Source organism: Akebia trifoliata, chromosome 10, assembly GCF_017979445.1.
Source record: "Akebia trifoliata isolate Shusen 1 chromosome 10, ASM1797944v1, whole genome shotgun sequence".
Lineage (NCBI taxonomy): Eukaryota > Viridiplantae > Streptophyta > Magnoliopsida > Ranunculales > Lardizabalaceae > Akebia > Akebia trifoliata.
In genome coordinates this window covers 31,544,877-31,558,931 of record NC_141384.1, presented here as the reverse complement: position 1 = coordinate 31,558,931, position 14,055 = coordinate 31,544,877, and positions in this window count along the sequence as shown.

Here is a 14,055-nt window from a genome sequence, read left to right as displayed (position 1 = left end):
CCCTTGCTACTCTTTTGAAGTGGGGTCTATAGTAACCATTTTATTGCCTTTCCTCTCCCCTTTTTATCTTTATTGTCTTTCATCACCTCCCTCCTTTTTCAGTAATATTTTTTCTAATTTTACTATTTTTTCTTTTTTACCCCCTTAACCCCAAAGAAGATGTCAGTGTTGTAGGTATATGTGATTGAACCCTAGTATATATATATACACATACAATTGTGATAAATTGACTAGAAAAAACATACTCAATTGATGTGGCATGTCTATAGAATCATATATTTTTTTCCTCCCAATACTCAACTAACACATTTTCAACGTATCTTTTTTTAGTTAATTATCATTATCCACGTAGCACACACACACACACACACACTATAGTATAATCTTAAAGGGTCGACCTAGTGGCAAGCCAAGCCTTGATAAGTTCCTCGGAAGGATAGGTCAAATATTCAAAACTCCATGAAGCAATGAAATTCCTTAGGGCCACTCTCTAAGGTCTAGTAGACCTTCAACTCAACCAGTTGCACATAGGACATTTCAAGGGGGCGGTAGGTGGGATCGTGAGATTAGTTTCACATGAAGGATGGAGATACTTAAAATAAGCAAAAAAGAAAAAAAAACATACTTGAGTTTGCCTGTGCCCATGGCATGAGCATCTTCTTTAGGGTTAAATGGGTAAAAGAGGAAAGATGATAAAGTTAGAGATGTATTATTAAAAAAGTGGCTAAAAGAGGACAAATAGTAAAATTGGAGGGATATTATTAAAAAAAAGGGTAGTAGAGAAAATACAATAAAATTGAAGGAGGTGAAGAAGAAAAGTAATAAAGTGGGGTAGTATGGACCCTAGTGGGATCCACCATTGTGTTTTAATACACACACACACACACACACACACACACACACACACATACTTGAGTTTGTCCCAACCTATAACACTAGCATCTTCTTTAGGATTAAGGCGTAAAAGAGGAAAGCCAATAAAGTTAGATGATTATTATTAGAAAAATGAGAGAAGAAAAAAGGTAATATATAAAATTGAAAGAGTGTTATTAAAAAATGGTATAAAAGGTAATATAAAGTTGAAGGGGTATTCTTGAAAATGAGGTAGAAGAGAAAATGCAATAAAGATGAAAGTTTTCTTGTCAAGAGGGATGATAGATTTGAAGTTATCTTTGAGATGCATTTTTTATCAGAGGACAACTATTTTTTGCAACATTTTTGACAACAACGCTTGAATGCTATCCATGTGGAGCATCAGATGCCAGTTGTAGGATCTTGTAAAATGGACAATATCTAGAAATTGTGGGAAAACGTTGTAATAAATAATTGTCCCTCAATCTCGATCTATAAATATATATATATAGGGTTGGGTTCAAGAGCCAATAAGATTGCTAAAGTGTGTTGTCTTATGGAACTTCTAACCTTAGTTTACAAGTTGAAAAATCGTGGACCATCGATTTCTAGTGTTAATTTGTAAATCACTTTTGATAGGGCTAGAAATTTCGGAATGGGCTGATTTTTTGTGAGGATGATTTCCTTACTATAGAGATCATCCTAACAAATACTCAGCCTTGCCATTCCAAAAGTTTTAGACATCTAGGGCAAAACTTTGGCTCCCTAAGGTTCGACTGCCAAATGCTACCCCCATATCTATATGTATAAGTTGTTTCACTTTATTCTAATACTAGAAGACACCTGCCTCCAAGACAAACTACAATGAGATTATGCAATTCAAATTTATGATAAGATACACAAATGTCACATTTGGCCAACCAAAATAAAACGCCGGTTCCTATTTTTATCCGTTTTGGTTCTGAGTATGGGAATTGAAATCATACTCAACCTACCAGATACACTATAAGAAGGAAAGTTGTTTTGAATTAGAATAAATTATACTCCGAGTTGATACCAACAATGGATTCTTTAAGAAAATCAAAATTTTGAGAAGGAAACCTTAAACAATTTGGTTATGGATTTGAATGGCCATAAAAAAAAACTACATTCTATTTAGATTCTAATTTTTCCTTAACACATCTTGAATAACATTTAATTAGAGTACTTAATGTTCTTATAATTTAGTTAAAAGTAAGACAAATCTACTTGCCGGGTGTCCATTGGTTATCAGATTGGGTACCTGGAGGAGACTAGATCATTATCGGGTCCCTAAGATGGTTAATTAACAAAATCAAACCAAAAAATGATTAAAATAAACTATGATTGACCCAAAATAGAGTAATTGAAATTTCTAACAATCGTGCTTACTCAAGCGATGCTTGAATTCAATTATCATGAAAATCACGCCTCCTTGTTTTGCTTTATTTGAGCACACTTGTCTTGTTTGATGTATAATATATATTGACGAGAGACTATATGTCCAATTATACGCTTGATTGCCATGTGTCTCAATGCTGGGTCCTTAGTATCTCACTTCAGGCAATAGGGCACCAAACATGATGAGTTCCTTAGTAAGTAATTAAGGACCCTCATGGAACTTTTGCCTTCGTATCTCAAGCAGAATTACGGTGTCATTTGCGTCTCATGTCTCACCTCCCTTAAGAAATTCAATAAAACCATTAGAGAGGCTCTCTTCGTGTATTGTAGCTTCATTTTTAGGTAGGCATCTTGTTTCATTCTATATATATATATAGCTTATATGTTATGCTTCATCTCTTAATTTAATAAAAGTTTTTTTTTGGACTTTTGTCTTTATTTTTAGGATTAACCCATAAAAGTTTTGCAGGTGTTCTTGTTTTCACAATAGTTAAATTATTACATCACTCTACGTACGATGGGATCAATTCAAGAAGAAAAAGATTTGGTCTGCACTAGGCCCAAGAAGCTTGTGAGGATGTCATTCGCTTGTTTTTGCTCCTTTATGATTAGTGTGATTGGAGTCTTGGTCTTGATGTGGTGGACACTCCACTTCCGTCCATACAACATTCAGCAATGGATGGTGCCTCTCGGTCTTGTTCTGTCGTGGACGCCCATAGTTGTCTGGTTCTCTATCTTCTTCTCTGAATTCTGTAGTCCTCTGGAATTGCAAAATTCATGTCAGAGTCGACCCGTTGCAGGACCAGAAAAGTGATGAGGGCAGCTAGAATATTGAATTGCTGCTTCAAGGTCTATTAATTTAAATTAAACTATATTTTATTTTTCATTCTCAAGTTTATATGCATGGTAGGATTTTGAGATTACCCAATATCATGAGCTCCACCACCTTAAGCCATACACATTATCTGCTAATTCCAATTGGATGATCCCAAGTCCTAACCACCACATATATGGACTTTTTCCCTAATGTTGACCTAAATCTTCTATTTTGAGATTGGACGGATAGGATCGATGACTTGGCAGTGTAATGTTGGGTATGTCTACTCGGCCACATTGCATACGCTGCAAATAAATGATGCTTATATATAATTTCTCACCAGGTAATAAACAAAATATTGGATTTGAATGTATATAGTTGGAACAAATGTATACAAGTACACATAATCTGAAGGACATGGTTGAAAGAAATGTGACCAAAAGAGCACAACAGCCTTACTTCCAATCAACGTAATTTTACAATTAGATATCATAAATCATAATAAAAATTAGGGAAATTAATGACGAGATAAAAAAAAAATTGGTGGATCAGTCGACGAAGTACATTCAATAAATACTTCCTTTTAAATCCCGTTCTTTCTCATCCAACGTAGGATATAAGGTGGGGACTGTTGAATAAGTCAAACCACTTTCAAGTGGGTTCTTAGGTGTTGTCCTAGTCTTAAGGCATTCGTTAAGCTTGTTTTATTGTTACAATACGTGGCCTAGTTTAAGAGTTAAGCTTACACGTTCTAATTAGTTGTTGTTATTTTTCTGTTCATTGAGTCATGTGGATGTATTGCCTATTTAATGGCTATTAAATTGATGAATAAGATATGAGAGTTGCAGTACTTCCTCATATACATTTTGCCTTTACTTTATCAATAAAATCTTTTTCTCTTGTCTCTTACCATCGGACCTCTGTTGTAACGGGGGCTGACTCCACTACGAGTGAGTTAACCTGAAACCACCACGGGTAGTGCAGGCTCAGACCAGCACTTTTGGTTCAAGATGGGTGCATTGACACAACCGTGGCCCAAGACCCACACACACGTACATGGCCCAGGACAAAAAAATAAAAATAAAAAATTCAAACTTCCTTTAGTGGACGAGAAAGGCAATATTTACTTCATTTAAAACTTCAAGTAGGGATCTAACACTGAATCTCAATGAATGCCCAAGCTTAACCAAGAAAAAATGAGCAAATGGCCAGAATAGGCTCACAAATAGTAAAATTAGCATCTCGGACCAATAATAAGACTACAATAAAGAATTAGGGAAAGAATTAGTTGGTGAAGGAGATTCAGATTCTGTCGATCAAATTTGCTACTTGTGCTTTTTGAATTCCAATGGAGAGAAATGAATTAGACTGCTGATTTTTTAACTAGATTGGGGAGTCATTCTAGTGATTGTTTTGTAATGGAGGAATCTAGTTCTATTTCTCAAGAGTTAGTGAGAATATTGGTTGAGGATTTATGTTGTAATTATTCTCGTTGAGTCTGTTTTTAGGGAGGGGTCCCTTAAACCCCAACTGATCAATAAAAAAGAAGAAGAAAAAGAATTAGGGTTTTTGATAAAAACTCAATCCATGGTTTGAGATAAACGAGATCCGAGCATAATAATAAAACAATTTATGGGTCTGAGATAGGTAGGATCCTTAGGCCCATGATCTTGGGGTTTAGCTTAGCATGTTTTAGGCAACCCAATTGTTAGGAGTGTCAATTTTGCACCATGCATTTAGCGAGCCTTGATCATGATCTTGTAATCTCAACAAGTTGGGTGGAACCCCCTTGTTACTAGAAGATGACACCTGCCACAATTCAGATACTATGTTAAACAAGTTGAGCGAAACCTTTCCGTTATTGGTAATTCATATACTGCAAGTTAGATGATGAGTAGAATCTCACACTTTGCAAGTTAGGTGCGAACCCTAATTGACTGAATCCCATAACTAATACTCTAGTTAGGGTTGTTAATGGGTGGTTCGGATTGGGATTGGTTGAGCCCAAACCTGACCCGAAATAGAATAGTCCAATACTATCATTGGGGCTAACTTGGGAATGCCTGAACTGGCCCTCAAGAGCACGAGTTCAATTTTTGTTTGCTTATTTGTTTTTGTTTTAGATTCTATAAAAATTTAAAATTTTGTATTTTTTAAAGTCATTTGGAGTCATTTGATACTTTTTTTCATCAAAATAGGATATTGTTGGGGTTTAGTGATATAAAATCACTATTAATTTGTTTATTAAGGTTAATGAGTTTTGTCCAAAGGTATTTTGGATAATGTCATTTCATTAGTTTATGAGAAATAAAAGGGATTTCTAAATGATAGTTATTATCTATAAAAGGAGTTTCTCTAAAAGAGGATTTTCTTTTTGTTAGAGAGTGTAAGAAATCATTGAGTCCCTGTATGTATATATATATATATATATATTTTTTTTTTCTTTTCTTGTAAAACTTAGATGTTCAAGGTTCTTGAGGATGATCTTCATATGGTTGTTGCGGGTTAATGACAACAAGAGTGAGATCAATTTCTTATTGGAGGTAGGTATAAACCTTCATACTTGTAATTTCTTTATTGAGTAGTGGATTTTTACTTGTCGACTTGCTTGTGGATGTAACTCCATTATGGATGAATCACGTATATATTATATTGTGATTGTGTTCTTTTATCTAATTTCTTTATTATAACTTATTTTTGCTTTGCAACACATTCTTGGAGTTTGATTGTTGAAATTAATCGCTTAGGTGTTAGAAGGGATTAATTTCAATAATTGATTTTCTGTGTGTGACTTGAGATGTAGCTAAAATAGATATGATAAAGACCAACCCTTTATCATATTGAAAAAAAAAAGATTAAAAATGAAAGTATACATTTTATTTAGGATGGGTTTGATATATAATTCATTGTCCTAGGTGTTGTATAAAAGGATTGAGTTGTTGATTTTCTTTTGTTAAATGTGATGTTCTATGGAGCGTAGAACAAGAACTACAGGGAGAGGATCTGCTCCCGTTCTAGAAAGCATTATTTATTTATTTTTCAATGAATTTCACGATAATTAATTAAGTTGGAGAATGTATTGTGTAGTAGTATATATAATGGACTAATAAAGTTAAAACGCATTGATCACCAATATTAGCTACATAGCTCTAGATTGATAATGATTGAGGCACTGCTTGAAGTTGGTGGTCCCAACCAGCGCAGCAGGGGACGTACGCCACACCACTCAAAATCGTGCCAATAGCATTCTCTCAGTCTACTATATCTAATCTACCTTATATACATTCATTCATACATATAATTAACTTTAACTTCCACATCATATGATGATATCCCTTCCTGCACCCGAATTAAATCTTTGATATATTGACTTTTGATTCACGTATTCCAAAGTTCATTGTACACTTAAAGAAGTCAACGCTACAATATCTGTGATGACGATGATGATGATGATGTGCACAGAACAGAAGAAATAAGAAGCATTCACAATTTCACAAGCATTCTTCATGCAATGTGACTGCTTCTCATTCAATACGTTCTAAATAAATATATATTATACTCTGAAAGAATCAGCGTTGACTTTTATCTGGGTCTAGTTTTCTGAGCTTTGGGTTTTGAAAACAGTGAAACTTCTGATATGTATATTAGGTTTGGTGCGAAAATCTCTCTGGTTTTTAAAGCTCTCCAGTCCTGGATTAGAATCAGCCAATCTTAAGTAACATTGTCGAATAGTGTGACCTACGTTAATTATAACGTACCCTTCTCAATGCATGGGATTTATACGTCAATGGATTCTCTCTTCTGTGTGTGTGTGCCGCGTCGCGTTAGTGATCGATCATCCAATCACAATAGTTATTGAAAGAAATACTTACCGACAGGACACAATAAAAGCTTAACTTTCGTTTGAAATTGAGAACATGCATGCAGGAATCAGGATGGTAGTCACTCACTTAGAGGGCTAAGAAAGTGTTGACTTCTCTTCAAAATTAAAGCTCCACAACGGACAGTTTCATAGTTGACCACTTTTATTTCATCGTCCTCATCCTATATATCTTCATCAAAATTTACTACACTCAAGAACTCAAGAAAGATGTACACTTGTTTGTTTCTACTTTCTATATTTAATGATTAATATTTGAATAATGCTGAAGTGGAGTGATTGTTTACTCACAAACCAACATCGTTTTGACATGTGGTGTTGATGACATAAGAAATAATAAGAGAATTTTTGTCTCTCCTACCCATGATAAAAAATCAAAATTTCTTGATAAGATCATATCGTCATATTCAAAAATATGATCTAATACAAAAGTGTTGTAGAATATTGAAATTCTATGAATTTCAATATATATATATTTCACCATTGTATTTTAATTTTAAATTTGGATGTTCAGTAGTCGTCCATTTTCAACACCATTGACAAAACTCGAAATAATTTTTTTTTTTATCATGAAATCTAGAAGGTTGTGGTGTTTGATTGCCAATATGATAATTCATATGGATCCCACAATACTTTTTAAGATTTTAAATCTAAAAATAAATTTTTTTGGACAATGGGCGTGGGGATAGGAGAGAGAAATTTCCCTCTTATTACTTACGTCATCAGTGCCACATGTCAAAACGATGTTAGTCTATGAGCAAACAATAACTTTCTTAAAGTGACCTTAAGATTGTACCTCATATCTCACATTCCAGACGTGGCACACGTTAAGTTATCTTAAATACACCTTGAATTTAGTATTTGAGGGTATTTTTTTATATAGAAAATTCAATTTTCAAAGTGTATTAATTGCACTTTACCTTGTGCTTTTAATATAAGCCATCAACTTATATTAACAAAAGTACCCAATATCAATAAATATTCTAATTTAGTGATACTTCTTAATTTAGAATATCCTAATTAATATTCCTACATATATTATTCTCCGCCACTTCCTTCCTTGTGTGATGAGATACATAGATAATAATACAATATTTTTCAAGTATTATAATTAGGTTGCATCCAATTCTCTAACAAAAATATATTGGCATCATACCTAATAGAAGGCATGACCGGTTGCATAAGGCTTGCGTTAGTTGGGTTATGACTAGCGTGTCTCATGGTCCCTCCGGTGTTGATGAACCTTCAAGACTGTAATATATAGTAGCACATGTAACGTATGATGGGCCAAGCCTGAAGCCTACAAAATCTACTTATAGGTATTTGGTACGGGTTGTTAGATTCTAGTTCCAGATTCTTATTGTGTATTTGGTTCGTGTATTTCATAATTGATCTTTAGAATCCAAAGTCCCCTTTGCCTATGGTATTTTTAGAAATTGATTTCAAATTCTAAAATTTTGCTGACGCTATATCAAAACAAGAAATATTATATGCCTAGGCTAGGGGGAAAAAAACACACACACACACACACACACACTCAAGGACACAAATTTCAAAATCACTAGAAAGAGATCTTTTCTCATTTATGATTTAGGCCAATAATTTTTTTATTTATTATTATATAAAATTCTCTTATGCAGTTTGAACCTTACCTGAAATCAAAGTCTAAAATTGCCTCATCGATAAGAATTGGATTCTAGAAATCAAACCAAATGTGTGCCCTCTAATCAACATCAAAGTGATTAAATAAAATCAATGAGCATAAAAAAAATCAACATTTTCCAGGAAATGGAATAGATCACGAAGATTGAGAGGGGGTGGGACCAAATGGAATGGTATACATGTGCCCAATTCAGCATGTAATAAATACAAGAGAACTTGGGTCCTATTCACTTCGGATAAGCGTGCACTCAAATTTATTTGAGTTAGGTTACTGCTACCAAACTTTTCAAACTTAAAAAATAGGTATATGGAATTTGAATCATTAAAGAAATAATCTTTTTTATTAGAGTCGTGCTGTAGTAATACAAAATGAATAGTATTCTTCTGTGAGTCTTCCATGGGTGTATCTAGAAAGGCACTCCAACCAGGGGCAGATTTAGAGTGGGGGCACTTGGACTCACAACAATTTTCAAAGTGTATGGATTAGTGCGTTATTGCAACAAATTTAGTAGCAGATAAAATAAATCTGCCACTATTGGCCACACAAATTTTTTTTTACACTCTTAATTGCCCTCACAACTATTTTTTTTTCACTCTTAATAATCCCCACAAAGAGTTTTCTACTCTTTGTTGCCCCCACATGGGCAAAATCCTAGCTCCACCCCTGACACGGACACTCAAGTAACCAAGGAAAATGAGAAGGAATTGAATCCCTTATATATCTTTGTCATAGTGCCTTTATTTATTAGGAGTGTGATTCATGTGATTATAAAGTCCGAGCATATATACCTTGATTCGAAAGCAAAATTTAATGTAGAAGGAAATTAATTGCTGATTTTGAAGATGTAATCATCAATCCTTGCAATTGGAATTGTATTCTCTGTTACTTGAGACTTTCCGTGAAGGGGGAATGTTTTCTTATATATCAATCGAAACGATCTCCATGATATTCACATGTACTATCTATAGACATGAAAATGGAGTAAAAGGTTCAATTCAACAAAATATGGCGTGAATAATATTGGTTCCTATTCACTTACGGATAGTTGCCTACTCAAATTTATTGAAGTTAGACTACCACAACCAAACTTTTCAAACATAAAATAGTATTATGGAATCTCAAATGGTTAAAGAAATAATCTTTCTCACTAATACATAATTATTGTAGTCTTACAACCATGGGGATTTTTCGGTCCACACAATCTTGGTACAAACCTCTTTTCGTCGGTAAATTACTCTTTCTTATCTGTCAAATAATCTATATACTTACTGGAGTGACCGAAGTGCTTCTTGAAACAAGCATGAGGGAGCAATCATGGAATAGCTCATACTGGGAGAGGAGTAAGAGACACACTATACAAGCTTTTGTAGGAGCAAGTAGATCGAGTTTCAAACCTAGAATAACAATCCTTATTTATTGACTGTAAACACCCCAATTTGCCTGGATTGAGCCCGAGAGCTCCTAAAATCTAACAGAATAAGGTTTGACCTGAAGACCTTCAACTTAACCAAGTGTGGCCTACCCAGGGGGTACCTCTCCAGGCCCATATATTAAAGCCTAAAATTGACCTAGGTCGTGGGTTACCCAAGGCCTAGGCAAATTTTGCTCTATACATTTGATTACCCAAAGCCCTTTATATTTTTGGATTGGCTCTTGCCTCAGGCAAGAATCAGATGGTTAGGCTGTTATGATTTGATTTTGTGTGCTTGAGTGCTATAGATTTATTTAATGAGATTTTACATCTAAACCCTCATAATCCCTCATTTTTTAAAAGAGCACAATGCAATTGTCCCTCTCTCCCCTTGCATTAAACATGCATTAACCTTTCATCATTAGTTTTTATGTAATTATGCAAGTTTTCTACCTTTGATCCTTAACTATTCCAAAAGATAATTACTTTTCTATCCTTAGTTTGTTGAGACTCAATCCAAGTAATTGACTATTGAGGTGATCCTATTATGCATAATTTAAGGTCACCCTTCAAAGATTTTTTTTATTTATTTAAAATTTAATCAAAGTTCAAGGGACCTAGACTTTTTTCCCTTCAAAAAGAACTCTTTAGAACTTATGAGCAATACCTTTCTACCCCCAAGTTTGTTGAGACTCAACTCAAAGCAGTTGATTCGTAAAACCCTCTCTTAGCTATTATAACAACCTTGGAGAGAATCTGAGAGGTGATGAAGTTGTTGGGGTGGAGCTGAATTTGGAATCGAAGATAAGGTTGGTAAGGCCGTTGGGGCTGTCACTTTTGTAGGAGATTTTGTTGAGAGGAAAGGAGATTCTCTAACAGTGCCTTGGGATTAGAATGATGGTGAATAAATGTTGATGAAGTGTTACAGAGCTTGACGTGGTCTTGTGGCCCCATCTTTAGGGATGGGAATCTACTATCTCATAAATGGATCTTGTTAAGGGCATACATTAAAGTGCAATAAATACACTTTTGAAATGAAATTTTGTACCAAAAATGCTTAAAAAATTACTTTTTATTGAAATACTCTCAGATTCCATTTGTGCCCTTAGGGCACATGTTAACAAAATCCCTGATAAACAAGCTAAAATGGCACTTTTAAAGAAATTCTCAATGTGTTGTTCTATCCTTTTTGGAATTTCCCTCGGATGTAATAAGAATAACTTTTTGAGATGAATAATTAGGCCTCCCAATTCTGGAAAAGTCTAAACAGGGAGTATGCCTCATGATATTCAAATTTACTGTCTGTAGATTTATTAATAGAAGGCATTCTGACGATTAAGTTAGCATTTACTAAAGAGATATAGCTAATGCAATATAATGAGAAGGAAGATAATTCTCTTAGCTTAGCACCAATTCCTTTCTTGGGGATTGTGAAATGGTCGAATTCCTCCTTTATAATTGGAATTGTAGTAACAAATATTTAAATATTGGGCATGTCATTGCCAATTAATTAGTTAACTCTATTAGTGAGGTGATAGGCCACGACGTTCTAGGAGGAGTTGTTAGCCAAATCCCAAATATTTGGAATGAGCTAGGACGTGAACACGTGAAGAACAATGCAGGAGTGGACTAAATTGTGGCAGTGAGAGTTTTACGTTGCAGGATGTGTTTTTTTGTTGCACATTTATTTCCGTTAGCTATGCTTTGTTTTTACGTGTATTTGAGTTCCAGTTGCTAGCTATTGGTTTTCTTTTTTATTTAGGCATTTATGTATGTGGCCTTGCTTAGGTAAGCAACCACTAGTTTTCCTTTTATTTAGGCATTTATGTACATGGCCTTACTTATGTAAGCAGCCAAGAATTTATCAATGAAATCAGAAAAGTAGTAATTCAAACTGTGAAGAGAATAGTTATTTGAGCACTAATCTATAGTGGGACCTATCATTGGTATCAGAGCCAGGTTATGGGAACCAATAAAGAACGTATTGAGCAGTTGGATACAAGGCTCAGTGGAGTGCAGGATGGGTTTCACAAGATGGAGTTCGGCATGGCTGACAGGTTTCATCATTTGGAAGAAACCCTCAATCGCCTCTCTGATGTGTTGCTCGTAAACCATGAACCTCCAAACCATGGTAACCAATACCGAGAAGGCCACGATGGGGGATGGTTGGTTGTATCCTCCAAAACAGCAAAACTTGAATTTCCTTGATTCTCAGGAGATGATTCGACAGAGTGGTTCAATTGTGTGAATCAATTTTTTGAGTTCTAGAATATTTTCAAAGCCTAGAAGGTTTCTTTGGCCTCTTACCACTTGGAAAAAGAGGCCAACCAGTGGTGGCAATGGATCCGCAGGACATTCCAAAAAGAAGGACACGTTCTCTCATGGGTGAATTTTGAAGACGAACTCTGGGCTCGCTTTGGGCCTTCGGAGTGCGAAGATTTTGATGAAGCTCTTTCAAAGATAAGGCAAGATGGTTCTCTGCATGATTACTAGCGAGAATTCGAGCGCTTGGGCAATCGGGTATGAGCTTGGATGCAAATAGCTCTTGTGGGAACATTTATGGGTGGCTTAAAAATGGACATCTAGGATGGTATCCAAATGTTTAAGCCTCAAACATTAAAAGAAGCCATCAGCTTAGTGCGAATGAAAGATGATCAACTTGCAAGACAAAGGAGGTATGTAAGACCTATACCACCGATACGAGCTCCCTAGCTCTTCCCCCTACTAATCGAGCAGTACCACCAACCCCTATCATTCTTGTTCGGCGACTCACCTAGGATGAAATGCAGCGAAGGTGAGCCCAAAACTTATGTTTTAATTGTAAAGACCGTTTTACTGTAGGACATAAATGTCAAGGGCCATGGATACTCATGTTGGAGGGTTACACTGGCAGTGACAACTTGTTATGTGACAATGTCATTGAAGAACAACCAATCGAAGAGAATCATAAGGAGTTTCATGAACTAGAAATTACGCTGCATGCACTAACGGGATGGACCGCACCCAAGACCATGCAGATAGCTGCCAAAATCAATTCCCATGACATCATTGTATTGATCGATAACGGGTCAACTCACAATTTTATTCATGAGCGTATGGCCAACCTGCTGCGATTACTAGTGGTACCAATGGAAACCTTCATAGTTCGGGTGGCCAATGGAGAAAATTTCAGATGCCAAGGGCAGTTTGAAAATGTACAAGTGGATCTACAGGGCACTCTTTTTTCCTTAACTCTTTATTCCTTACCTCTCATAGGGTTGGACGTAGTTCTAGGGATTCAATTGTTCAAGTTACCGGGCTTCGTGGTTTGCGATTGAAAACAGTCAACCATGGAATTTTTGTGGGAAAACCAGACCAAGAGATTGATAGGCATCGACGGACAAGGTATCCAAGTGACATCACTCAAAGAGCTATCTAAAGAAATTCGCCTTAGTCATGCGTTATTTGCATTATGCCTACAGGTCGCTTATATGGAACCACAAGAAAATATTCATCCGAGCATGCAGGAGATATTGTAGGAATTCTTTGATTTGTTTGCAGAGCCCTTGAGTTTACCACCAAAACGATAGGTTGATTACGACATTTCCCTTAAGAAAGGAACTGAACCAATTAATGTTCGACCTTACAAGTACGTGCATTATCAAAAAAAGGAGATTGAAAAACAGGTCCAAAATATGTTGAGATCAGGACTTGTTCAACCCAGCACTAGCCTTTTCTCATCACCCATATTGTTGGTGAAGAAAAAGATAGGAACTGATACTTTTGCATAGATTATCGTGAGCTCAACGCCGCAACCATTAAGGATTGATTTTCGATCCCTACAATTGATGATATGTTGGATGAGCTCTACGGTGCTTCTTACTTTACCAAGCTAGATCTGAGGACGGGGTACCATCAGGTATGGTAGATCCGCATGATATCCATAAAACTGCTTTCCGAACACATAATGGATATTATAAATACTTGGTTATGCCATTTGGCCTATGTTAATCAATAACTTTATAGATTGCAGA